Source organism: Heterodontus francisci, chromosome 3 (genome assembly GCF_036365525.1).
Source record: "Heterodontus francisci isolate sHetFra1 chromosome 3, sHetFra1.hap1, whole genome shotgun sequence".
Taxonomy (NCBI): Eukaryota; Metazoa; Chordata; class Chondrichthyes; order Heterodontiformes; family Heterodontidae; genus Heterodontus; species Heterodontus francisci.
Genome location: NC_090373.1, coordinates 174,396,522 through 174,422,935, shown reverse-complemented (window position 1 = coordinate 174,422,935; position 26,414 = coordinate 174,396,522). Strand labels below are relative to the sequence as shown.

Below are 26,414 nucleotides of genomic sequence, written 5' to 3'. Positions count from 1 at the left end.
CCCCCCTTTCTCCTCCCCTCCCCCCTTTCTCTTTCCCCTCCCCCTCCCTCTTTCCCTCCCCCTCCCCCTTTCCCCTCCCCCTCCCCCCTCCCCCTCCCCCTCCCCCCTCCCCCTCCCCCTTTCCCCTCCCCCTCCCCTCCCCCTCCCCTCCCCTCCCCCTCCCCTCCCCCTTTCTCTTTCCCCTCCCCCTTTCTCTTTCCCCTCCCCCTCCCCCTTTCCCCTCCCCCTCCCCCTTTCCCCTCCCCCTTTCTCTTTCCCCTCCCCCTCCCCCTTTCCCCTCCCCTCCCCCTCCCCTCCCCCTCCCCTCCCCCTCCCCCTTTCCCTCCCCTCCCCCTCCCCCTTTCCCCTCCCCCTCCCCCTTTCTCTTTCCCCTCCCCCCTTTCTCCTCCCCCTCCCCCTACCCCCTTTCTCCTCCCCCTCCCCCTTTCTCTTTTTCCCCCTCCCCCCTTTCCTTTTCCCCTCCCCCTTTCTCCCCCTCCCCATTCTCCCCTCCCCCCTCCCCATTCTCCCCTCCCCCCTCCCCATTCTCCCCTCCCCCCTTTCTCTTTTCCTCCTCCCCCTTTCTCCTCCCCCTCCCCCTCCCCCTTTCTCCTCCCCCTCCCCCCTTTCTCCTCCCCCTCCCCCCTTTCTCCTCCCCCTCCCCCTTTCTCCTCCCCCTCCCCCTTTCTCTTTTTCCCCCTCCCCCCTTTCCTTTTCCCTCCCCCTTTCTCCCCCTCCCCATTCTCACCCCCCCTTTCCCCCTCCCCCTTTCTCTTTTCCCCCTCCACCTCCCTCTCTACACAAATAAAAGCAAAATACTGCGGATGGTGGAAATCTGAAATAAAGACAAGAAATGCTGGAACCACTCAGCAGGTCTGGCAGCATCTGTGGAAAGAGAAGCAGAGTTAACGTTTAAGACCCCTCTCTTTTCACAGATGCTGCCAGACCTGCTGAGTGGTTCCAGCATTTCTTGTTTTTAATCCCTCTCTACCCACCCTTCAAACTTCCTCGCGACACATTCCAAAACCATCGGTTTGATCTTCAACACGCGTCACGCCGCCCCGCCCCGCCCGGTCCGTCCAGTCTAGTCCAATGATGGCTTGTGTGCAGCCCATAAACAGGGCAAATGGCAAGCGGATTGGTCCCTCTCTCTCCAGGCCGGGCCAATGGCGACCGGACTGTTGGGAGAGATCAACAGAACAGAGCGCGAGGAGAACGCGCTCTGGCGCGGGAGGTGGGAAGCGAGCGCGGAGGTGGCGCGAGGCTTCCAGAGCCGCCCCTCCCCCGGCTCAGTGTCCGTCTGCGGAGCGCCGGAGCTGGGGTCGGTGGCGATACGTAGTCAGCCCAATGCGCCTTGTTTGGTGAGTTTCATCCCGTTTCCCACACACCAACAAGCATTGTGGTGCAAGACGAATCAAGAGCAACATGGCGCACTTTATCATATGAGACTGTTAGGTTACTTGACGGCTTTTGTGTTCGAGGTCAATGATTGAGAATTGGGTTGGGGGCTCCACATAGCCGAGGCGCCATTTACTGGCTGTGGCACCTTGTTGAGAAGAGCTTTGGTAATTGTGTGGATTTTTTTTTTTGTGCGGGTCTGGTGGTGGGTGTGGTAGACAGATAAACCACCAATGGAAGGAAATTGTTTCTTTCCTTGCAACATGTAGTGATTTTTTAATTGTTGGTTAGGTGGATGAGTTGTACTGACGCCAATGGATACTTTTGCAAAACTGAATAGGGGTAGGAGGAAAAATAATGTTATGTACATACTATTCCATCTTGTTGAACAGGAGTTAACAAATACACCTCAAGGGTGGTTTGCAAGCACCTAGTGTACTTGAGGGGATGATGGTTTTTAATTGAGTGAAGGGGAAGAAATGTCTTCTTAGGTAAAATTAGTGATAATATGTATAATCTGGGTCTGGAGCACCAATGAATGAAACTAAAGAATAATGGTTGTGGGTTTAATCTGTGTTTTTAGTCCCATCTGGATGGCTAAAAGATAACCAAGAAAACTTGAATGAGGGATAGTGGCATAGTGTAATGTTACTGAACTGTAATCCAGAGGTGCTGCCTAATGCTTTGGGGCATGATTTCAAATGTCACCAGGATTTAAATTTAATTAATAAATCTGAAATTTAAAAGAAACTATTCTCAGTCACGATGAGAATGAAACCACCAAGTTGTCATAAGTATCCATTTGGTTCACGAATGACCTTTAGGGAAGGAAATCTTCCATCCTTATCCTGGTCTGTCCTACATGTGACTCCATCCTGCAGCAATGTGGTTGAGACTCTTAACTGCCCTCTGAAATGGCCTAGCAAATCACTCAGTTGTATCAAACTGCTACGGAAAAGTTGAAAAAGAATAAAACAGAATGGGCCACCTGACATTGGCCCTGGCACCAGAAAAGGCAACAGCACACTCTGCCCAGTTCACCCTGGAAAGTCTTCCTTAATAACTTCTGGGGACTTAGGCCAAAATTGGAGAGCTGTCCCACAGACTAATCAAGTAACATAGTGGTACTCACTGAATCATACCTTAAAACAATGTCCCAAACTTCACCATCCCTGAGATGGCAGCATGTGGTCTCCAGTCAGGAGGGAATTGCCCTGGGAGTCCCTCAACATTTACTCCCGACCCCCATGAAGTCTCATAGCATCAGGTCAACATGGGTAAGGAAACGTCCTGCCCTCCCTCAGTGGATGAATAGAACTCCCTTGTTGAACACTACCTGAAAGAAGCACAGAAATGTACTCTGGATGGGGTACTTCAATATCCATCACCACGAGTGACTCGGTAGCACCACTACTGACTGAGATGGCTGAGTCCTGAAGAACATATCTGCCAGACTGGGTCTGCGGTGGATGGTAAAGGAACCAACAAGAGGGAACAAACTGCTTGACCTCGATCTCATCAATCTACCTGTCACAAGTGCATCTGTCCATGACAGTGTTGGTAGGAGTAACCACCACACAGTTCTTATGGAGATGAAGTCCTGTCTTCACACTGAGGATACCATCCATCATGTGTGGCACTACCACTGCGAAATGGGATAGATTTGAACAGATCTAGCAACTCAAAACTGGGCATCCATGAGGCGCTGTGGGCCATCAGCACCAATATAATTGTATTCAACCACTATTTGTGATCTCATGGCCCAGCTTATCCCTCCCTCCACCATTACCATCAAGCCAGGTGATCAACCCTGGTTCAATGAGGAGTGCAGGAGAGCATGCCAGGAGCAGCACCAGGTATACCTAAAAATGAGCTGTCAACTTGGTGAAGCTACAATGCAGAACTACATCCTTGCAAGGCAGCAGAAGCGGTATTTGATATAGCTATGCAATCTCACAACTAATGGATTAGATCAAAGCTCTGCAGTGCTGCCACATCCAATGTGAACGGTGATTGAATAATTAACTAAGTGGTATGAGAAGGAGGCTCCACAAACATACCCATCCTCGATGATGGGGGAGCCCAGCATGTCAGTGCAAAAGACATTTGCAACCATCTTCAGCCAGAAGTGTCGAGTGGATGATTCATCTCGGTCTCCTCCTGAGGTCCCCAGCATCATAAATGCCAGTCTTCAGCCAATTCGATTCATTCCACATGATATCAAGACACAACTGAAGGCACTGGACACAGCAAAGACTATGGGCCCTGACAACATTCCGGTAGTAGTATTGAAGACTAGCCACACCACTACCAAGCTGTTCCAGTACAGCTACAACACTGGCATCTACCCGACAATGTGGAAAATTGTCCAGGTATGTCCAGTCCACAAAAAGCAGGACACATCCAATCTGGCCAATTACTGCCCCATCAGTCTACTCTCGATCATCAGGAAAATTATGGCAAGGTGTCATTGACAGTGCTATCAAGTGCCACTTAAACAGCAATAACCTGCTCACTGACACTCAGTTTGGGTTCCACCAGTGCTCCAGACCTCGTTATAACCTTGGTCCAAATGTAGACAAAAGAGCTGAATGCCAGAGGTGAGAGTTACTGCTGTTGATATCAAGGCAGCATTTGACCAAGTGTGGAATCAAGGAACCCGGCAAAATTGAAATTAATGGAAATCAGCGGGAAAACTCTCCACTGGTTGGAGTCATACCTATCACAAAGAAAGATTGTTGTGGTTGTTGGAGGCCAAACATCTCAGCCCCAGGACATTGATGTAGAAGTTCCTCAGGGTAGTGTCCAAGGCCCAGCCATCTTCAGCTGCTTTATCAATGACCTTCCATTCATCATAAGGTCCAGAAGTGGGAATGCTTATTGATGATTGCACAGTGTTCAGTACTATTCATGACTCCTCAGATACTGAAGCAGTCCGTGTCCATATGTAACAAGACCTGGACAACATTCAGGCTTGGGCTGATAAGTGGTAAGTAACATTCAAACCGCACAAATGCCAGGCAACAATCTCCAGCAAGAAAGAATGTAACCATCTCCCCTTGACATTCAACAGTATTACCATCACTGAATGTCCCACCATCAACATCCTGCGGGGTGACCATTGGTCCAGTTAAGATTCTAGTCAGTCATATAAATACTGTGCCTACAAGAGCAGGTAAAAGGCTGGGAATTTTGTGGTGAGTAACTCACCTCCTGACTCCCCAAAGCCTGTCCACCATCTACAAGGCACAAGTTAGGAGTGTGATGGAATACTCTCCACTTGCCTGGATGGATGCAGCTCCAACAACACTCAAGAAGCCCGACTCCATCCAGGACAAAGCAGCCCGCTTGATTGGCACCCCATCTACAAACATTCACTCCCTCCACCACCAACGCACAGTGGCAGCAGTGTGCATCATCTACAAGAAGCACTGTAGCAACTCACCAAGGCTCCTTCAACAGTACCTTACAAACCTGCGGCCTTTAGAACTTCAAAGGACAAGGGCAACAGATGCATAGGAACGCCACCTGCAAGTTTCCCTCCAAACCACACGCCATCCTGACTTGGAACTATATCACCATTCCTTTACTGTAGCTGGGTCGTAAACCTGGAACTCCCTCTCTAACAGCACTGTGGATGTACCTACGCTGGATGGACTGCAGCAGTTCAAGAAGGCGGCTCACTACCACCTTCTCAATTAGGGATGGGCAATAAATGCCGGCCTAGTTAATGACGTCCACATCCCATGAAAGAATAAAAGAAACCGTTGAAGTTAATAGCACTGAAAAGGAACATTTGGCTCATCGTGACTCAGCTAGTTCTTTGCTGAGCAGTCCAAAACTACTTCCACTGCCTGTTCTCACCCCATTAGAATTAGAACATTACAGCGCAGTACAGGCCCTTCGGCCCTCGATGTTGCGCCGACCTGTGAAACCATCTGACCTACACTATTCCATTTTCATCCATATGTCTATCCAATGACCACTTAAATGCCCTTAAAGTTGGCGAATCTACTACTGCTGCAGGCAGGGCGTTCCACGCCCTTACTACTCTGAGTAAAGAAACTACCTCTCACATCTGTCCTATATCTATCACCCCTCAACTTGAAGCTATGTCCCCTCGTGTTTGCCATCACCATCCGAGGGAAAAAGGCGCTCACTATCCACCCTATCTAACCCTCTGATTATCTTGTATGTCTCTATTAAGTCACCTCTCCTCCTCCTTCTCTCCAACGAAAACAACCTCAAGTCCCTCAGCCTTTCCTCGTAAGACCTTCCCTCCATACCAGGCAACATCCTAGTAAATCTCCTCTGCACCCTTTCCATAGCTTCCACATCCTTCCAATAATGCGGTGACCAGAACTGCACGCAATACTCCAGGTGCGGTCTCACCAGAGGTTTGTACAGCTGCAGCATGACCTCGAGGCTCCGAAACTCGATCCCCCTACTAATAAAAGCTAACACACCATATGCCTTCTTAACAGCCCTATTAACCTGGGTAGCAACCTTCAGGGATTTATGCACCTGGACACCAAGATCTCTCTGTTCATCTACACTACCAAGAATCTTCCCATTAGCCCAGTACTCTGCATTCCTGTTACTCCTTCCAAAGTGAATCACCTCGCACTTTTCCGCATTAAACTCCATTTGCCATCTCTCAGCCCAGCTCTGCAGCCTATCTATGTCCCTCTGTACCCTACAACATCCTTCGGCACTATCCACAACTCCACCGACCTTAGTGTCATCTGCAAATTTACTAACCCACCCTTCTACACCCTCTTCCAGGTCATTTATAAAAATGACAAACAGCAGTGGCCCCAAAACAGATCCTTGCGGTACACCACTAGTAACTAAACTCCAGGATGAACATTTGCCATCAACCACCACCCTCTGTCTTCTTTCAGCTAGCCAATTTCTGATCCAAAGCTCTAAATCACCTTCAACCCCATACTTCCGTATTTTCTGCAATAGCCTACCGTGGAGAACCTTATCAAACGCCTTACTGAAATCCATATACACCACATCCACTTTACCCTCATCCACCTGTTTGGTCACCTTCTCGAAAAACTCAATAAGGTTTGTGAGGCACGACCTACCCGTCACAAAACCGTGCTGACTATCGCTAATGAACTTATTCTTTTCAAGATGATTATAAATCCTGTCTCTTATAACCTTTTCCAACATTTTACCCACAACCGAAGTAAGGCTCACAGGTCTATAATTACCAGGGCTGTCTCTACTCCCCTTCTTGAACAAGGGGACAACATTTGCTATCCTCCAGTCTTCCGGCACTATTCCTGTCGACAATGACGACATAAAGATCAAGGACAAAGGCTCTGCAATCTCCTCCCTAGCTTCCCAGAGAATCCTAGGGTAAATCCCATCTGGCCCAGGGGACTTATCTATTTTCACACTTTCCAAAATTGATACCTCCTCCTTGTGAACCTCAATCCCATCTAGCCTAGTAGCCTGAATCTCAGTATTCTCCTCAACAACATTTTCTTTCTCTACTGTAAATACTGACGCAAAATATTCATTTAACACTTCCCCTATCTCCTCTGATTCCACACACAACTTCCCACTACTATCCTTGATTGGCCCTAATCTAACTTTCTTTTATTCATTCTTTTATTCCTGATATACCTACAGAAAGCCTTAGGGTTTTCCCTGATCCTATCCACCAATGACTTCTCGTGTCCTCTCCTTGCTCTTCTTAGCTCTCCCTTTAGATCCTTCCTGGCTAGCTTGTAGCTCTCAAGCGCCTTAACTGAGCCTTCACATCTCATCCTAACATAAGCCTTCTTCTTCCTCTTGACAAGCGCTTCAACTTCTTTAGTAAACCACGGCTCCCTCGCTCGACAACTTCCTCCCTGCCTCACAGGGACATACTTATCAAGGACACGCAGTAGCTGCTCCTTGAATAAGCTCCACATTTCGATTGTTCCCATCCCCTGCAGTTTCTTTCCCCATCCTACGCATCCTAAATCTTGCCTAATCGCATCATAATTTCCTTTCCCCCAGCTATAATTTTTGCCCTGCGGTATATACCTGTCCCTGCCCATCGCTAAGGTAAACCTAACCGAATTGTGATCACTATCACCAAAGTGCTCACCTACATCTAAATCTAACACCTGGCCGGGTTCATTACCCAGTACCAAATCCAATGTCGCATCGCCCCTGGTTGGCCTGTCTACATACTGTGTCAGAAAACCCTCCTGCACACACTGGACAAAAACTGACCCATCTAAAGTACTCGAACTATAGTATTTCCAGTCGATATTTGGAAAGTTAAAGTCCCCCATAACAACTACCCTGTTACTCTCGCCCCTGTCGAGAATCATCTTCGCTATCCTTTCCTCTACATCTCTGGAACTATTTGGAGGTCTATAAAAGACTCCCAACAGGGTAACCTCACCTCTCCTGTTTCTAACCTCGGCCCATACTACCTCAGTAGACGAGTCCTCAAACATCCTTTCTGTCGCTGTAATACTCTCCTTGATTAACAATGCCACACCCCCCCCTCTTTTACCATCTTCTCTGTTCTTACTGAAACATCTAAATCCCGGAACCTGCAACATCCATTCCTGCCCCTGCTCTACCCATGTCTCCGAAATGGCCACTACATCGAGATCCCAGGTACCAACCCATGCTGCAAGCTCACCCACCTTATTCCGGATGCTCCTGGCATTGAAGTAGACACACTTTAAACCAGGTTCTTGCTTGCCAGTGCCCTCTTGCATCCTTGTAGCCATATCCCTGACCTCACTACTCTCAACATCCTGTACACTGGCACTACAATTTAGGTTCCCATTCCCCTGCTGAATTAGTTTAAACCCCCCCGAAGAGCACTAGCAAATCTCCCCCCCCAGGATATTGGTACCCCTCTGGTTCAGGTGAAGACCACCCTGTTTGTAGAGGTCCCATCTACCCCAGAAAGAGCCCCAATTATCCAGGAAACCAAAACCCTCCCTCCTGCACCATCCCTGCAGCCACGTGTTCAACTCCTCTCTCTCCCTATTCCTCGCTTCGCTATCACGTGGCACGGGCAACAACCCAGAGATAACAACTCTGTTTGTTCTCGCTCTAAGCTTCCACCCTAGCTCCCTGAATTTCTGTCTTAAATCCCCATCTCTCTTCCTACCTATGTCGTTGGTGCCTATGTGGACCACGACTTGGGGCTGCTCCCCCTCCCCCTTAAGGATCCCAAAAACACGATCCGACACATCACGAACCCTGGCACCTGGGAGGCAACATACCAACCATGAGTCTCTCTCGTTCCCACAGAACCTCCTATCTGTTCCCCTAACTATGGAGTTCCCAATGACTAATGTTCTGCTCCTCTTCCCCCTTCCCTTCTGAGCAGCAGGGACAGACTCTGTGCCAGATACCTGTACCCCATTGCTTACCCCTGGTAAGTCGTCCCCCGCAACAATATCCAAAACGGTATACCTGTTGTTGAGGGAAACGGCCACAGGGGATCCCTGCACTGCCTGCTGGTTCCCTCTCCTTCCCCTGACGGTAACCCATCTACCTACTTCTTTTACCTGAGGTGTGACTACCTCCCCATAACTCCTCTCAATAACCTCCTCCTCCTCCCGAATGATCCGAAGTTCCTCCAGCTCCAGTTCCCTAACGCGGTTCTCGAGGAGCTGGAGTTGGGTGCACTTCCCGCAGATGCAGTCAGCAGGGACACTTTTGGCGACCCTTACCTCCCACATTCTGCATAGCCTTGCATTTTCCCTTTCAAATATTTGTCAACTTTTCCCTTAAAAGGTAACTTAGTTTTAAATTGAGTGGGATACGTGTACGTATTGCGGCACCTGGACAACAAACTCGCATGCCAAGGCCCAGAGAGATTTAACTCCTGTGCCTTATTTAAAAATACAATGTGTGACAGATTCCATACCTGCCAAATGGAAACCTATTAATTTCATCATATGGAACACTATTTGAGTTGTTACAGGACCTTGAACATAACTTGTTTAAAAAGACCATAGGACTGAATGGCTGAAAACATGGCTGCACATTTGCATTTGCGAGACAGTTGAATGGAGAGACAATGGGAGTGCTCTTTGATTCAATTAACCAGATGCGTTTTGTCAATAGTGATGATCAACAGACATTGAGAGTCATTGTCTGTGTAAGAGCTAGCATTCCACCTCCTCCACCCCCACCCCAACTGAGTGTGTCTGGTAAGCTCTGAAGAATCAACAAACTTCGCAGGCGATGCTGTTTCAACAAAGAGCTAGTCACATGACTAACCTGCTGGCCAACATGGGCATTAATTGAATTGTGCTCACAGTAAAGTTTTGAAGCAGACTACTTTTTGAAGATCAAAGAGAAGCAAGGTTTCTCTCTCTCTCACACAAAGTTCCAGTGACTCACAGAACAGCGAAACAAGTTTGAAAGTGTGCACTGGACCCAATGTAAACTGCAAGACTTAACTTCAGTCAAAGACTTTACATCCAACCCAAAAACCAGTAACTGAATTCCGTCTACTACTTCAAACCTTTCCCCTTTAATTCTTTCTCCTCCTCTGTATCTAGTTGTTTGTGTGTTTATTGCATATGCATGCTAGTGTAGTAGTGTCGCATATTTTTAGTAGTTTAACTGAGAGTTTTAAGGTTAATAAACTTACACCTTTCTTGTTTAAACCGAAGAAAACCTGTCTGGTTGAATCCTTTACAATTACAATTAGGGAGCAGTGAGCAAGGACTCACTGAAGGGGAAGATAAAAAAAACATTGTGTTTTAAAAGTTAAACCCTGTTGCGGCCAAACCAGGAAAAGGCCGAGAGGGGAGCCCTGGACGCCTTCCTTACCTGGTCGTAACAGAAATTTTGGGGCTGGCGTCTGGGATTGGACCCACAAACAAACAAGAAGTGGGAAGTCAAATTGATCCCAATCAAAAAGTGAAAAGATTTCAATACAGGTTTTCTTGTGGTTGTGTATGCTAGAATACTAACATGTCTGTGACTGAAGCCAGTAACTACCCAAGCCAGGGTAAAGTAACTTGGGATAAGTTAAAAGCACTGTCTATGGAGGAGTTGAGAAATATGACTGAGCAGTGTGGGATTACTTTGCATGCTAAGGCTAGGAAATTGGAACTCCTAAGACTAGTGACCAACCACTTTTCCCTCGAATCTGAAGAATCAGAAACAGGGTTAGAAATAGACACCGACAGGATATTGCTAGCAAAGATACAACTGGAACAGAGGAAACTTGAATTAGAAGACAGGGAAAGAGAGGGAAAAAGGGAGAGACAGGAAAGAGATAAAGAGAGAGAAAGAAAGACAGGAGAGAGAAAGATAAAGAAATTTCCAGAAGGAACTAGAGGAAAGAGAGCTGAGGTGACTTGAATTAGCTGGGGGGGGGGGGGTGGGGGGAAACACCAGTGAAAGCATGGAAATTTCAAGTAGTGAGGGGCTGTGTACTGAATTTTTAAAATTTTCCCAACTGATTCCAAAATTCAATGAGGGAGACGTGGAAGCATTTTTTGTACCTTTTGAGAAACTTGCCAGGCAATTAAAATGGCTGGCTGAGAGTTGGACTCTTCTGTTGCAAAGTAAGCTAACCGGAGAAGCCCATGAGGTTTATTCCCTGTTGGGAGAGTAACCCCATACCCCTCGTATGGAGCAGGCAAACCCACAGTAATCCTCAGGGATACAGGGGGCCACCAGATCCTTTTTACTGGGAAAAGTTTAGTTTAGTTTAGAGATACAGCACTGAAACAGGCCCTTCGGCCCACCGAGTCTGTGCCGACCATCAACCACCCATTTATACTAATCCCATATTCCGACCACATCCCCACCTGTCCCTATATTTCCCTACCACCTACCTATACTAGGGGCAATTTATAATGGCCAATTAACCTATCAACCTACAAGTCTTTGGCATGTGGGAGGAAACCGGAGCACCCGGAGGAAACCCACACAGACACAGGGAGAACTTGCAAACTCCACACAGGCAGTACCCAGAATTGAACCCGGGTCGCTGGAGCTGTGAGGCTGCGGTGCTAACCACTGCGCCACTGTGCCGCCCCTGACCTTTCCTCCAGAGAGTGCAGTTAACACCAGAATGGTGATAAATTGTACGCCCATACCTTTACACCGGGTGCACTTGGAGTGCAACCTAGTTTCGGGACCGGTGACCGTAGGGATTGTCCTTAGTTTGCCTGTGGACGAGGTTGACCTGCTCCTAGGTAATGATCTGGCGGGAGCGAAGGTGGTAGCTTCCCCAGTAGTGAAAGAAGGACCGCAGTGGGTCAGAGAGACAGGGTAATGGCAGGAGACGGTCCCCTGTAGAATCCCCGAATGTGTAGTGAATCAGGCCATGATCAAACAAGCTCTCCCAGAGGAGACCGAATTGGCACTGCAGGCAGATGACTGAGGTCTGCTTATCTGCAACTTTCTTTGGAAAGTTAGAAGACCCATGGAATGGATTAAATGGATCTTCCCTAGCTGAAGCTCAGCGAGCCTACCCAGTATTGAGAGAGTTAGCACAGGCTGCCCAGTCTGAAATTGAAGCAGAGTGAATCCCTGATTGATATTATTTGAAGAACGAGGTACTGATGAGGCAATGGAGTTCTCTTCACAGACCTGAGGACAAAGAGTGGACCAGTTAGTGGTGCTGCAGAGGAACTGAAGAGAAATATTAAGAATGGCCCATGAGATTACAGTGGCTGTGCATGTTGATATACGAAAGACCAAAGCTCACATAAGGCAGCAGTTTGGTCAAAGCTCCACAAAGATGTGGTGGAGTACTGTCGGAGTTGCCACATGTGCCAGGTTGAGGGGAAACCCCAACCCACAATGAAATCTGCACCCCTAATTCCTGTATCAGCTTTTGGGATATCCTCCAGCAGAGGGCTGGTGAATTGTAAGAGACCACTGCCAAGAACCAAAGGGGACAGACAGGGCTCAGGGCTGGCTAGAAGTTAGAGAGGAAAGGGGTAAAAAGCAACAAAGAGGACAGGTTACAGGAGGTCTGGGAGGATTCCCAAATAAAAACCCCTACTGTCTGGTCAGCCAACCCCGAAATGTTGGAAAAATTAGACCCCACATCCTCCTATGTAAATACAGACACCAGAAGCACCCCACCAGAGTTGCTAACTGCATTTAGAGAAACCTGCACGAACAAAGAAAGTCCTCAAGAGGGTAGGGAAACCGTGAGGGTGATGGCTCAGCTAGTCAAAGTGCTGCAGGGGAGTGGAATAGAATTTGGATAAATATCTGCAAGCAGAATGTCCCAGAGGACAAGGGGAAGATTAGCAAAGAATCAACCTCCACAGTCAGGAGAAAAGGGAAAAGCACTTGCATGACTCATCAGAGTATTGAAAGAGAGATCAGTGTGGATCCACCCACTGCTGCCTCCCATGTTCAGAACTTCAAACCAGGGCTAATTAAATCTAACCATCTCCCTGCAGACATCAACAGGAACAAGGGCACCTTAGACAATCATGGAACTTCAAACCTTCCCAAAAATCACACGTTTATTGGGATGCCCATTCCCAGCGTATTGCAGGCTGATAGTGAAGAAACTTTAAACCCCTTGGGCAACACATAACTATCTCAGACCCACGTCAAGAAAAGGGACAGTTTAAAGCAGCACTGCTACAAAGGAAAGATAGACTGTAACAATTTTAAGATTTCTGAATGAATGAGAGAAATGCATGTGTGCTTTCCTGTACTTCCTCTTCTTTCTATTTTATAATGAAATGCTCCCCCTACTGTCACATTTCATTCAGCTGGATGTGGAGGTGTTACGGGAACCACACCTGCCAAATGGAAACATATTAATTTTGTCATATGGAACATTGAACTGTTACTAAACCTTGAACATAACTTGTTTAAAAAAAAAACACAGGACTGAGTGGCTGAAAACATGGCTGTACATTTGTATTCTGAGAGACAGTTGAATGGAGAGACAATGAGGGCGCCCCCCCCCACCCCCACCGATTCAGTTAGCCAGATGGGGTTTGTCAATAGTGATGATCAAAAGACAGAGAGTCATTGTCTGTGTAAGAGCTAGCATTCCACGCCCACCCCCCCACCCACTGAGTGTGTCTTATAATCTCTGAAGAATCAACAAACTTTACAGGCGATGCTGTTTCAAACAAAGAGCTAGTCACATGACTAACCTGCTGGCCAGCATGGGAATTAATTGAATTGTGCTCACAGTAAAGTTTTGAGGCAGACTGCTTTTTGAAGACCAAAGAGAAGCAAGGTCTCTCGTTCTCTCTCTCTCACGCAAAGTTCCAGGGACCCACGGAAACAACTTAATCCTCAAAACAGAAGACCCTGCAGCCTTCTGGTACCAGCGAAACAAGTTTGAATGTGTGCACTGGGCCCCAACGAGAACTGCAAGACTTAACTTCAATCAAACACTTTACATCCAACCCAAAACCAGTAACTGAATTCCGTATACTACTTCAAACCTTCCCCCTTTAATTATTTCTCCTCCTCTGTATCTATTTGTGTAAGTGTTTATCACATATGCATGCTAGTGTGGTTGCTTTGTGTATTTTTAGTGGTTTTAACTGAGAGTTTTAAGGTTAATAAACTTACAGCTTTCTTGTTTAAACCTAAGAAAACCTGTTTGGTTGATTTCTTTACAATTACAATTAGAGAGCAGTGAGCAATGACTCACTGAGGGGAAGCTAAAAAAAAAATGTGTTTTAAAAGTTAAACCCTGTCACAACCAAACCAGGAAAAGGCTGAGAGGGGAGCTCTGGACCCCTTCCTCACCTGGTCATAACAAATGACTTAAATATTCAGATCCAAATGTGATCAGAATTACTGCCTGCCTGGCAGGCAGTAATGGCAATTTGGGCAGTAGGAGGCAGCCTTTGGGGACCTGCAACAACGGTGCAAAGCAGTCAGATTAATTGGTGGGGTGTTTGGAGGGTGAATGGGGGGGTGGGGTGAGTCCAGAGGTGATTGCTAATAGGAGGGTGGGGGTGGCGGGGGGGGTTTGGGGGGGTAGAAGCCCTAGTCAGTGGAGGCCCAAGATTTCCTTGTGGGGCTCGGAGCAGCCATTCTGTTTCTCCTGGCCCAGAAGGAAATTTCAAAACAATTTAAATTTGCAATGGGACTCTTTAGGCCCTTGATACAGGTCCTGGTAGGTCTGGAGGGGAAATACCCTTGGTCCCCTACTTAGACTTAAGGTTCAAATTGCAGATTAGGTCTCGATGATCTCATTAGAGCATAATTTGCATTTTTCTACAGGATCCTGCCAGCTTGGGGCAGGTGCCCTTGCCACCTGCAATTTAAAATTCTATTTTTTTTTCATGGGATGTGGGCATCGCTGGCAAGGCTAGCATTTATTGTCCATCCCTAATTTCCCTTGAGAAGGTGGTGAGCTGCCTTCTTGAACTGCTGCAGTCCATGTGGTGTAGTTTTTGATCCCACAACATTAAAGGAATTATTTTTTATTCATTCATGGGATGTGGGCATCACTGGCCAGGCCAGCATTTATTGGCCATCCCTAATTGCCCTTGAGAAGGTGGTGGTGAGCTGCCTTCTTGAACCGCTGCAGTCCATGTGGGGTAGGTATGCCCACAGTGTTGTTAGGAAGGGAGTTCCAGGATTTTGACCCAGCGACTGTGAAGGAACGGCGATTATAGTTCCAAGTCAGGATGGTGTGTGACTTGGAGGGGAACTTGCAGGTGGTGGTCTTCCTATGCATTTGCTGCCCTTATCCTTCTAGTGATAGAGGTCATGGGTTTGGAAGGTGCTGTCTAAGGAGCCTTGGTGCGTTGTTGCAGTGTATCTTGTAGATGCTACACACTGCTGTCACTGTTCGTTGGTGGTGGAGGGAGTGAATGTTTATGGATGGGGTGCCAATCAAGCAGGCTGCTTTGTCCTGGATGGCGTCGAGCTTCTTGAGTGTTGTTGGAGCTGCACCCATCCAGGCAAGTGGAGAGTATTCCATCACACTCCTGACTTGTGCCTTGTAGATGATGGACAGGCTTTGGGGAGTCAGGAGGTGAGTTATTCACCGCAGGATTCCTAGCCTCTGACCTGCTCTTGTAGCCACGGTATTTATATGGCTACTCCAGTTCAGTTTCTGGTCAATGGTAGCCCCCAGGATGTTGATAGTGGGGGATTCAGCGATGGTGATATAGTTCCAAGTCAGAGTGATATGTGGCTTGGAGGGGAATTTGCAGGTGGTCTCCTGCCCTTGTTTTTCTCGGTGGTAGAGGTCGCGGGTTTGGAAGGTGATTTCGAAGGAGGCTTGGTGAGTTGCTGCAGTGAATCCTGTAGATGGTACACACTGCTGTTACTACTGTAGGTGGTGCAGGGTGTGAATGTTTAAAGTGATGGATGGCGTGCTGGTGGAGTTATTTGCTGTAGAGTTCTCAGCCTCTGACATGAATGTCAAGGGGAGATGGTTAGATTCTCTTGTTGGAAATAGTCATTGCCTGGCACTTGTGTGGCATGAATGTTACTTGCCACATTTCAGCCCAAAACTTGAATATTGTCCAGGTCTTGCTGCACGCGGGCATGGATTGCTTCAGTATCTGAGGAGTTGCAAATAGTACTGAACACTATAATCATCAGCGAACATCCCCACTTCTGACCTTGTGATGGAGGGAAGGTCATTGATGAAGCAGCTGAAGTTGGTTGGGCCTAGGACACCACCCTGCGGAACTCCTGCAGCAATGTGCTGGGGTTGAGATAATTGGCCTCCAACAACCAAAACCATCTCTTTGTGCTAGGTATAATTCCAACAAGTGGAGAGTGTTCCCCTGATTCCCATTGACTTCAATTTTGCTCAGGATTCTTGATGCCACACTCAGTCAAATGTTGCCTTGATGTCAAGGACAGTAGCCCCCACCTCACCTCTTGAATTCAGCTTTTTTTCCATGTTTGGACCAAGGCTGTAATGCAGTCTGGAGCAAAACTGAGCATCGGTGAGCATGTTATTGCTTAGTAAGTGCTGCTTGGTAGCACTGTTAATGACACCTTCCATCACTTTGCGGATGATTGAGATGATGATCCAATTGGTCAGGTGGGGGCAGAAAAAGAGTGGAGCAGTCTGAGGGAGGCAAGGGAAGAAATTGCTGGGGCCTTGATAGAAATCTTTGCAACCTCATTGGCGACAGGTGAGGTCCCAGAGGACTGGAGAATAGCCAATGTTGTGCCTTTGTTTAAGAAGGGTGGCAAGGATAATCCAGGAAATTATAGGCCGGTGAGCCTTACGTCAGTGGTAGGGAAACTATTAGAGAGGATTTACTCCCATTTGGAAACAATCAAACTTATTAGCGAGAGACAGAATGGTTTTGTGAAGGGGAGGTTGAGTCTTACTAGTTTGATTGAGTTTTTTGAGGAAGTGACGAAGATGATTGATGAAGGAAGGGTGTTAACTATATGGACTTGAGTAAAGCCTTTGACAAGGTCCCGCATGGCAGACTGATACAAAAGGTGAAGTCACATGGGATCAGAGGTGAGCTGGCAAGATGGATACAGAACTGGCTCGGTCATAGAAAACAGAGGGTATCAGTGGATGGGTGTTTTTCTGAATGGAGGGATGTGACTAGTGGTGTTCCGCAGGGATCAGTGCTGGGACCTTTGCTATTTGTAGTGTATATACAAATGATTTGGAGGAAAATGTAGCTGGTCTGATTAGTAAGTTTGCGGACGACACAAAGGTTGGTGGAGTTGCGGATAATGATGAGGATTGTCAGAGGATACAGCAGGATATAGATTGGTTGGAGACTTGGGCGGAGAAATGGCAGATGGAGTTTAATCCGGACAAATGTGAGGTAATGCATTTTGGAAGGTCTAATGCAGGTGGGAGGTATATAGTAAATGGCAGAAGCCTTAGGAGTATTGACAGGCAGAACGATCTGGGTGTACAGGTCCGCAGGTCACTGAAAGTGGCAACGCAGGTGGATAAGGTAGTCAAGAAGACATACGGCATGCTTGCCTTCATCGGTCGGGGCATAGAGTATAAAAATTGGCAAGCCATGTTGCAGCTGTACAGAACCTTAGTTAGGCCACACTTAGAATATTGCGTGCAATTCTAGTCGCCACACTGCCAGAAGGACGTGGAGGCTTTGGAGAGAGTACAGAGGAGGTTTACCAGGATGTTGCCTGGTCTGGAGGGCATTAGCTATGAGGAGAGGTTGGAAAAACTCGGATTGTTTTCACTGGAACGACGGAGATGGAGGGGCGACATGAGAGAGGTTTACAAATTTATGAGCGGCATGGAGCAAGAGGGTAACTAGAGAAAGGATTGGCCCACTCAAGGACAAAGGAGGAAAGTTATGCGTGGAGTCAGAGAAAATGGGTGAGATTCTAAATGAGTACTTTGCATCGGTATTCACCGAGGAGAGGGACATGACGAATGTTGAGGTTAGGGACAGATGTTTGATTACTCTAGGTCAAGTCGGCATAAGGAGGGAGGAAGTGTTGGGTATTCTAAAAGGCATTAAGATGGACAAGTCCCCAGGTCCGGATGGGATCTATCCCAGGTCACTGTGGGAAGCGAGAGAGGAAATAGTTGGGGCCTTAACAGATATCTTTGCAACATCCTTAAACACGGGTGAGGTCCCGGAGGACTGTAGAATTGCTAATGTTGTCCCCTTGTTTAAGACGGGTAGCAGGGATAATCCAGGTAATTATAGACCGGTGAGCCTGACGTCAGTGGTCGGGAAGCTGCTGGAGAAGATACTGAGGGATAGGATCTATTCCCATCTGGAAGAAAATGGGCTTATCAGTGATAGGCAACATGGTTTTGTGCAGGGAAGGTCATGTCTTACCAACTTAATAGAATTCTTTGAGGAAGTGACAAAGTTGATTGATGAGGGAAGGGCTGTAGATGTCGTATACATGGACTTCAGTAAGGCGTTTGAATAGGTTCCCCATGGTAGGCTGATGGAGAAAGTGAAGGCGCATGGTGTCCAAGGTGTACTAGCTAGATGGATAAAGAACTGGCTGGGCAACAGGGGACAGAGAGTAGCAGTGGAAGGGAGTTTCTCAAAATGGAGACGTGTGACCAGTGGTGTTCCACAGGGATCCGTGCTGGGACCACTGTTGTTTGTGATATACATAAATGATTTGGAGGAAAGTATAGGTGGTCTGATTAGCAAGTTTGCAGACGACACTAAGATTGGTGGAGTAGCAGATAGTGAAGGGGACTGTCAGAGAATACAGCAGAATATAGATAGATTGGAGAGTTGGGCAGAGAAATGGCAGATGGAGTTCAATCAGGGCAAATGCGAGGTGATGCATTTTGGAAGATCCAATTCAAGAGTGAACTATACAGTAAATGGAAAAGTCCTGGGGAAAATTGATGTACAGAGAGATTTGGGTGTTCAGGTCCATTGTTCCCTGAAGGTGGCAACGCAGGTCAATAGAGTGGTCAAGAAGGCATACGGCATGCTTTCCTTCATCGGACGGAGTATTGAGTACAAGAGTTGGCAGGTCATGTTACAGTTGTATAGGACTTTGGTTCGGCCACATTTGGAATACTGCGTGCATTTCTGGTCGCCACATTACCAAAAGGATGTGGATGCTTTGGAGAGGGTGCAGAGGAGGTTCACCAGGATGTTGCCTGGTATGGAGGGCACTAGCTATGAAGAGAGGTTGAGTAGATTAGGATTATTTTCATTAGAAAGACGGAGGTTGAGGGGGGGACCTGATTGAGGTGTACAAAATCATGAGAGGTATAGACAGGGTGGATAGCAAGAAACTTTTTCCCAGAGTGGGGGATTCAATTACAAGGGGACACGAGTTCAAAGTGAAAGGGGAAAAGTTTAGGGGGGATATGCGTGGAAAGTTCTTTACGCAGAGGGTGGTGGGTGCATGGAACGCATTGCCAGCGAAGGTGGTAGATGCGGGCACGATAGCGTCTTTTAAGATGTATCTAGACAGATACATGAATGGGCAGGAAGTAAAGAGATACAGACCCTTAGAAAATAGGCGACAGGTTTAGATAGAGGATTTGGATCGGCGTAGGCTTGGAGGGCCGAAGGGCCTGTTCCTGTGCTGTAATTTTCTTTGTTCTTTGACAGAGTGGATAGTCAGAAGCTTTTTCCCAGGGTGGAAGAGTCAGTTACTAGGGGACATAGGTTTAAGGTTTGAGGGGAAAAGTTTAGAGGGGTTGTACGACGCAAGTGTTTTCCACAGAGGGTGGTGAGTGCCTGGAACTTGCTGCCAGGGGAGGTGGTGGAAGCAGATACGATAGCGACGTTTAAGAGACATCTTGACAAATACATGAATAGGAAAGGATTAGAGGGATATGGGCCCCGGAATTGCAGAAAGTGTTAGTTTAGGCAGGCATCAAGATCGGCGCAGGCTTGGAGGGCCGAATGGCCTGTTCCTGTGCTGTACTGTTCTTTGTTCTAGTCCAGATAAATGCTGCAGCATTTCAAAATTAATTCTCAGCACATTTTCCTTTGATTACTTAAATAAAGAGTGATTTTTGCAAGTAACTGTTCACAGCGGTTTAAGATGTTTTGTTTCAGATGATGCGGGAGCTCTTATTTTTGTCATGCACTAAATTGGTTATTTATGGGATGTGGTGACTCACACATGCTTTCACCTGCAATCAGAATGCAGGAATGCACTTATACTGGGAATTTTGCTAATAATCTTATTTTACTTTGATATTTGCCCACTTTCTTTACAGGAATTGATAATGCATTCATTGATTTTTTTTTTATTCAGGACTTGATTTAGTGGTTCTTCCCCTCGAAGGGGTAGGGATACTAAGCCTGTCAGTATCTGAGTTACATCAGCAGCCGGGTCAGTATCCAGGTCTTGCTTCCTAGTTTGTTCTTTACAGAGTTTGCAGTTGTTTTTCTTTGGATCGTAATTATGGTCATCTGCTTCAGTATCTTGATGTAGTCATACCCTGTGAGATGAGCATAAGGTTTTTCCTTTCGTAAAATCTGTACAATGTTAGAGTTGCCAAACTTACTGATACAAAAGCAAAATTCTGCAGATGCTGGAAATTTGAAATGAAAACAGAAAATACTGGAAATACTCAGCGGGTTAGGCAGCATCTGTGCAGAGAGAAACAGAAAAATTGAAAGATAGGGTGGAGACCACCATGGAATAATTTGTAAATGAGGAGACCAGAGGGTAACTAGCCATTGGAAGTCACCAAGAGTGGGTATTATCGGTGTGACTTTACATTGGTTACGATAGCAGACTTTTGGATGTTAGATTTTATGTGGAGTGAAGCTTATGACAACGATGGGGAGAAGTTGGGCTTGGAGGAGAGATAGGGTTGGAGACAGTTGATATTATGTAGGTGGAACACTTTTCTGTAAATTTATTAGAAATTATGTTCAGTATCAGTACTCACCAACATACTGTAGCTGTATAACATCAGCCATCACCTTAAAGAAATCACAACAAAAATACATTGTTTCTGCCAGCGAGCATGTGTATTTCATATCGTGACTCCCTAATATGTTCTTACTATTAAACAATTTTAAAACTCATTTTAAATGATGGCTACAATTTTGAAAACAATTGGACCTAAACCTTATGGCTGGTTTAATGCAAAAGTGTAATTGAAACTGTGCTTGTGGTCATTTACCAGTATCTCCATTACTTCTGCCAACCATATCCTCTCACTGGCATCAGTTTTCTTGCTCACAGTTTCCATTGCAGAAATAATTCCTTGAACATGAGTGAGCATGATTAGAAACATTTGAAATGGACTTTTGCCTCTCTTAATTTGGCCTTTATTTGTTAAGTTAGTTGGGTAAGTGAGGAGGCAACGGAGCAGATTTTGATCAGGATATTGCCAGGCGGTGGTGTGGGGGCTGTAGCGAGGGGCCAGAGATGACAATGAATTTGAAGAAAGGGGAGAGGGATGAAAGAGAGTGAAGTTCTCAAAAGAAAAGATGCCAGAGGATTAAAGGGAATGTACAGGGTGGGACCTAGTAATAAGAGCCAAGCATATGATGGAGTACGTAGCTGGACGAAGCTGCCTTGATGAGCGAAAAGCAGCCATGTTAAAGCGGGCCAAGTTTTGGTCAGGGTAGAATGCAGATGAACTCATTCAGTTTTAAGTTATGGATGACGAGCTCCATATTCGCAACACAGTGGACATTTTGAAGCTGGACGTAGAGTAGATGTGCAGTAAGAGACTCGTGGGGAGATGAGGGAATTGGAAAAAGGACAGAGAGGAGGTTTGCCCCTTGAATGGGAGTTGACTAGACTTTGTGATGAGATAAGGGGATGAGGTGGTATGGATTGCTGCTTTGTGAGAGCTAATGATGGGAGATTCAGTGAGTGTAATGGAGATCTAATGCATAGCAGATGGATACAGTGGGCCTTTCAATGAGAGACTCATTCCTAGCAATCTTGCAAGAAAGTAGAACAATACAGGAGTAGCAGCAAATAGGTTGGGAGAATAAAGAAATGATGATGTGGACTAGAAGCTCGAGGAGTAAAGCAGGCCATGAAGATGGTCAACAGTAAGGGAAATCTGGGTCCAGCTGGCACCCAAACATGTACACATTTTTATGAAAGTGATTCTGTTTAAGAGGGCACTGAAGGAACTGGTGAAATCAATGTTATCTGCTTCCACCACCTCCCCCGGCAGCAAGTTCCAGGCACTCACCACCCTCTGTGTAAAGAACTTGCCTCGCACATCCCCTCTAAACTTTGCCACTCGCACCTTAAACCTATGTCCCCTAGTAACTGACATCCACCCTGGGAAAAAGCTTCTGACTATCCACTCTGTCCATGCCACTCATAGCTTTGTAAACCTCTATCATGTCGCCCCTCCACCTCCGTCGTTCCAGTGAAAACAATCCGAGTTTATCCAGCCTCTCCTCATAGCTAATGCCCTCCAGAACAGGCAACATCCTGGTAAACTTCTTCTGTACCCTCTCCAAAGCCTCCACATCCTTCTGGTAGTGTGGCGACCAGAATTGCACACAATATTCTAAGTGTGGCCTAACTAAAGTTCTGTACGGCTGCAGCATGATTTGCCAATTTTTATACTCTATGCCCCGACCGATGAAGGCAAGCATGCCGTATGCCTTCTTAACTACCTTATCCACCTGCGTTGCCACTTTCAGTGACCTGTGGACCTGTACGCCCAGATCTCTCTGCCTATCAATACTCCTAAGGGTTCTGCCATTTACTGTATACTTCCCACCTGTATTAGATCTTCCAAAATGCATTACCTCACATTTGTCCGGATTAAACTCCATCTGCCATTTCTCTGCCCAAGTCTCCAACCAATCTATATCCTGCTGTATCCTCTGACAATCCTCATCATAATCCGCAACTCCACCAACCTTTGTGTTGTCCGCAAACTTACTAATCAGACCAGCTACATTTTCCTCTAAATCATTTATATATACTACCGGCAGCAAAGGTCCTAGCACTGATCCCTGCGGAACACCAGTAGTCACATCCCTCCATTCAGAAAAGCACCCTTCCGCTGCTACCCTCTGTCTTCTATGACCGAGCCAGTTCTGTATCCATCTTGCCAGCTCACCTCAGTCTGCCATGAGGGACCTTGTCAAAGGCTTTACTGAAGTCCATATAGACAACATCCACTGCCCTTCCTTCATCATTCATCTTCGTCACTTCCTCAAAAACCTCAATCAAGTTAATGAGACATGACCTCCCCTTCACAAGACATAACCAGTAATGAAGCAATTATTCATTAACACACAGATTGAAATATGAAAGTTTCCTTTTACCTTAGCCCCTCACACACATACACACACACACACACACACCGGTTCACTGGAAAAAAGAGAGATTTTCTTTTTGGAGTTCTGTTACAAAAAGAGGCAAAAAAGAATACTTTGGCCAAATACTTGCTAATTTTTGAAAATAAAATATGGCAGTTGTCCTTTTTTTGGTTTGGTGACCCAAATTCACGTAGACGGCTGTCACTGAGAGCTTTCTCTGGAGCAATTCGGTCAGGTGGCGTGGAGGATTTATCCGGCAGCTTTTTCCAGCGTCTCAGCAGAAATGTGGCAGCTGGGGTTTCAGGCAGATCTTTCAGGAGGAATGCATTATCAATTTCTCTATTTCTTACACTCGCTTCTAAGAACTTCTCAAAGAGCTGGAAAAACTGGCAGGCTTTCAAAGAGATGGGAAAGGCTGAGTCAGAGTTTTGTTAAAACTCCAGCTGTTTTTTTAACACTGTCCACACCCCCAATTCTGTCCAAAGTGAAGCCAAAAACAATCTCTCCAAAAGCGAAACTCCGAACAGCAGGTTAAAAACCCCCTGACCCTCATAAATCTTGCCTTGTCGTTTCTCTGTAAACATCTCCTCTTAATCCAAGGTTTCTGCTGTTTATTTATCTTAAATCACATGATTTCCAGCATAAGGTTGTTTTCAACAACAACGTCTCAAGTGTCCCCTCAGTGAACTTTAAGAAGAGGCCAGTAACTATGAACTCTTCAGCATTCAAAAAAATGAATCCATTTCTACAATTTAAATATAAGTCCTCAAAGATGTATCAAAAAATGGAAGTACTCTCGTAACACCTCCAGACTTGGAGAAATGTTAAATACGTTTCATTACAAAGTATGGAAAAAACAGAAGTTGAAAAATTTTAAAACACATTTATGCATTCATTCTCATTCACTCGTTACTCACAGTTAATATAGTTCTGCTTTGTATCATCTTTGCACTCAGATAACTCAAAACAAAGTGAAATTCTAGATAGAGCATCTGCAATCACATTATTTTGCCCCACAATGTGGATAATCTTTAAGTGTTAGGGCTGTAATAGTAAACCCCATCGGAATAGTCTGGCATTCTGGTTTTTGAATTTTGGGTAAAGCTTATTACCAAATCAGCCGATTGTAATTTTCTAAACAGAGCTTCTAGTTGTTTCAAGTGGTTCTTCCAAGTGTCACTTTATACCAGCACATCATCAAGGTAAATAAACCACACAATTAAGAACACTGACTATCACTTGGTTCATTAGTCTCTGAAAAGTTGCTGGGGCATTTTTTAGCCTGAATGGCATCACTCGGCATTGGAAAAGACCGTCTGGTGTGACAAAGGCCGATATTTCTTTAGCTCGGGGTGTTCAAGGAACTTGCCAGTATCCCTTTAACAAATCTATTTTTGTAAGAAATAAGGCACTACCCACTCTGTCAATACAGTCTTCCAAGCGAGCAATTGGGTAGGAGTCTGCCTTTGTTACTGCACTAACCTTACTGTAGTCTATACAGAATCTAGTTGAACTGTCAGGTTTAGGCACTAACACCACTGGGGAACTCCAGCTGCTTTGATTGGGTTCAATTAGATGGTTTTGCATGTATTGGATTTCTGCTTTTACCTGAGCCTGTTTCTCTGGACCTAAGTGATAAGGATGCTATTTTATAGGAAAGGATTCCCCTACATCCACATCATGTGTGGCTAAGGTTGTACATCCTGGCATGCCCCTACAAACTCTTCTAAATGCTGTGAGTAGCCTTATTATGTCTTCTCGTTGTTCTGCATCGAAATATGAAAGCATAGTGTCCAATCTCCCTAACAATTTAGTCTTAGCTAACCGGATGGTAGGAGGTACAATTTGAGAATTGTCTAGGCTCCGTCTGCCTCATCCTCACTATCCCTTTCATCCTTCACTGTCCTTACTACCTGACATACCTGTGTTTGCTTATCCTCACTTGACATACCTGTGCTTGCTTATCCTCCTCCCGGCGATGATATTGTTTCAACATATTGATATGACACAGCCGATTCTTTTTCCAGCGATCTGGGGTGTCAATCAAATAATTTACTTTACCAATTCTTTTGACCACTTTATATGGACCACTGAACCGTGCTTTCAGTGGTTCACCCTGTAAAGGCAGTATTACTAACACGTCATCCCCTGGTTGAAATGTTTGGGTCTTGGCATGCTTGTCTGCCCATTTTTTCATGGTTGTTTGGGCAGCTTTAAGGTGTTCCTGAGCCACTTTGCAGGCTATCGTGAGTCGCTCCCAGAACACGGATAATAATCTAGCACACAAGATTTGTCTCTCTCTTTTAAAAACCTTTCTTTAATTAGTTTTAGAGGACTCCTTGTCTAATGTCCATAAACTAATTCAAAAGGACTAAAACTGGGAGACACATTAGGTGAATCCCTAGTGTCAAACAAAATAAATTCTAGCCCTTTATCCTAATCATGGGGATATTCATGAAGGTATGTCCTGATCATTGTTTTGAGGGTCTGATGGTACCTTTCCAAGGTGTCTGTGTGTGCTATGCTGAAGACTTCCTGAAAAATTTTAGACAAAGAATTGGAACCTTGATCCGACTGAATCTCAATCAGTAATCCAGATCTAGTGAAGAACTGGGTTAACTTCTCTACCACTACCTGAGCAAAAATTGTTCTCAAGGGAATGGCCTCTGGGAACTTAGTAGCCATTTCCATGATAGTGAGTATATATTGGTATCCCACTTTTGTTTTCAGTAAAGGTCCTACACAGTCTACCAACACCCTACTAAATGGTTCCCCCAAAACTGGTATGGGAATTAGAGGTGCCGGTTTTATGGCAGGTTGTGGTTTTCCCACAAGCTGGCATGCATGGCACATTTTACAAAACTGCACCACGTCCTTGGAAAGACCTGACCAGTGAAACTGTCGACATATACGTGATTGGGTCTTCCAGATCCCCACATGTCCCGCTATCGAAACTTCATGCGCTATCCTTAATATTTCCTGGTGATACTTGGCCGATACCACTATCTGGTGAACAACCACCCATTCTTCATCTGCAGGTCTGTGAGGAAGTCTCCACTTCATCAGAATCCCATTGTTAATATAGTAGAACTTCTTTTGCCTCAGCTTCCGTGAGAGCTGATTGTGCCATTTTATTTAACTCTGGACTAGCTTGCTGAGCCTTGATCAGAGAAGATTTATTGAACATTTCCTTAGGATTATCCAAATCCCCGAAGAAAGTTTCAGATATTTGACTATCTGACTGTGGTGCCAACTTTACCTCCAACAATGGAAATTGTTTAGCCATTGCTCAGGTCACTACACATGAAGGAAAAATTCCTGGAACCTTTTCCTGCAACTGTTCTGTCTCTTTAACTTCACTTG

At 45.9% G+C, this 26,414-nt stretch overlaps 1 protein-coding gene across 3 annotated transcripts in view; it reads left to right on the top strand.

Moving 5' to 3' along the window:
• Positions 1-1,221: 1,221 nt before the first annotated feature.
• Positions 1,222-26,414, top strand: part of spdya (speedy/RINGO cell cycle regulator family member A) — a 79,788-nt gene continuing 54,595 nt past the window's right edge. Inside the window, exon 1 of one of the 3 annotated variants that reach the window (XM_068019509.1) lies at positions 1,222-1,340. The gene's annotated coding sequence lies outside the window, so the exon portion shown is untranslated. Of the gene's footprint in view, positions 1,341-20,079; positions 20,128-24,713; positions 24,787-26,414 lie in introns of those variants that run through there. The other 2 variants (XM_068019517.1, XM_068019525.1) reach the window with 2 other exon arrangements.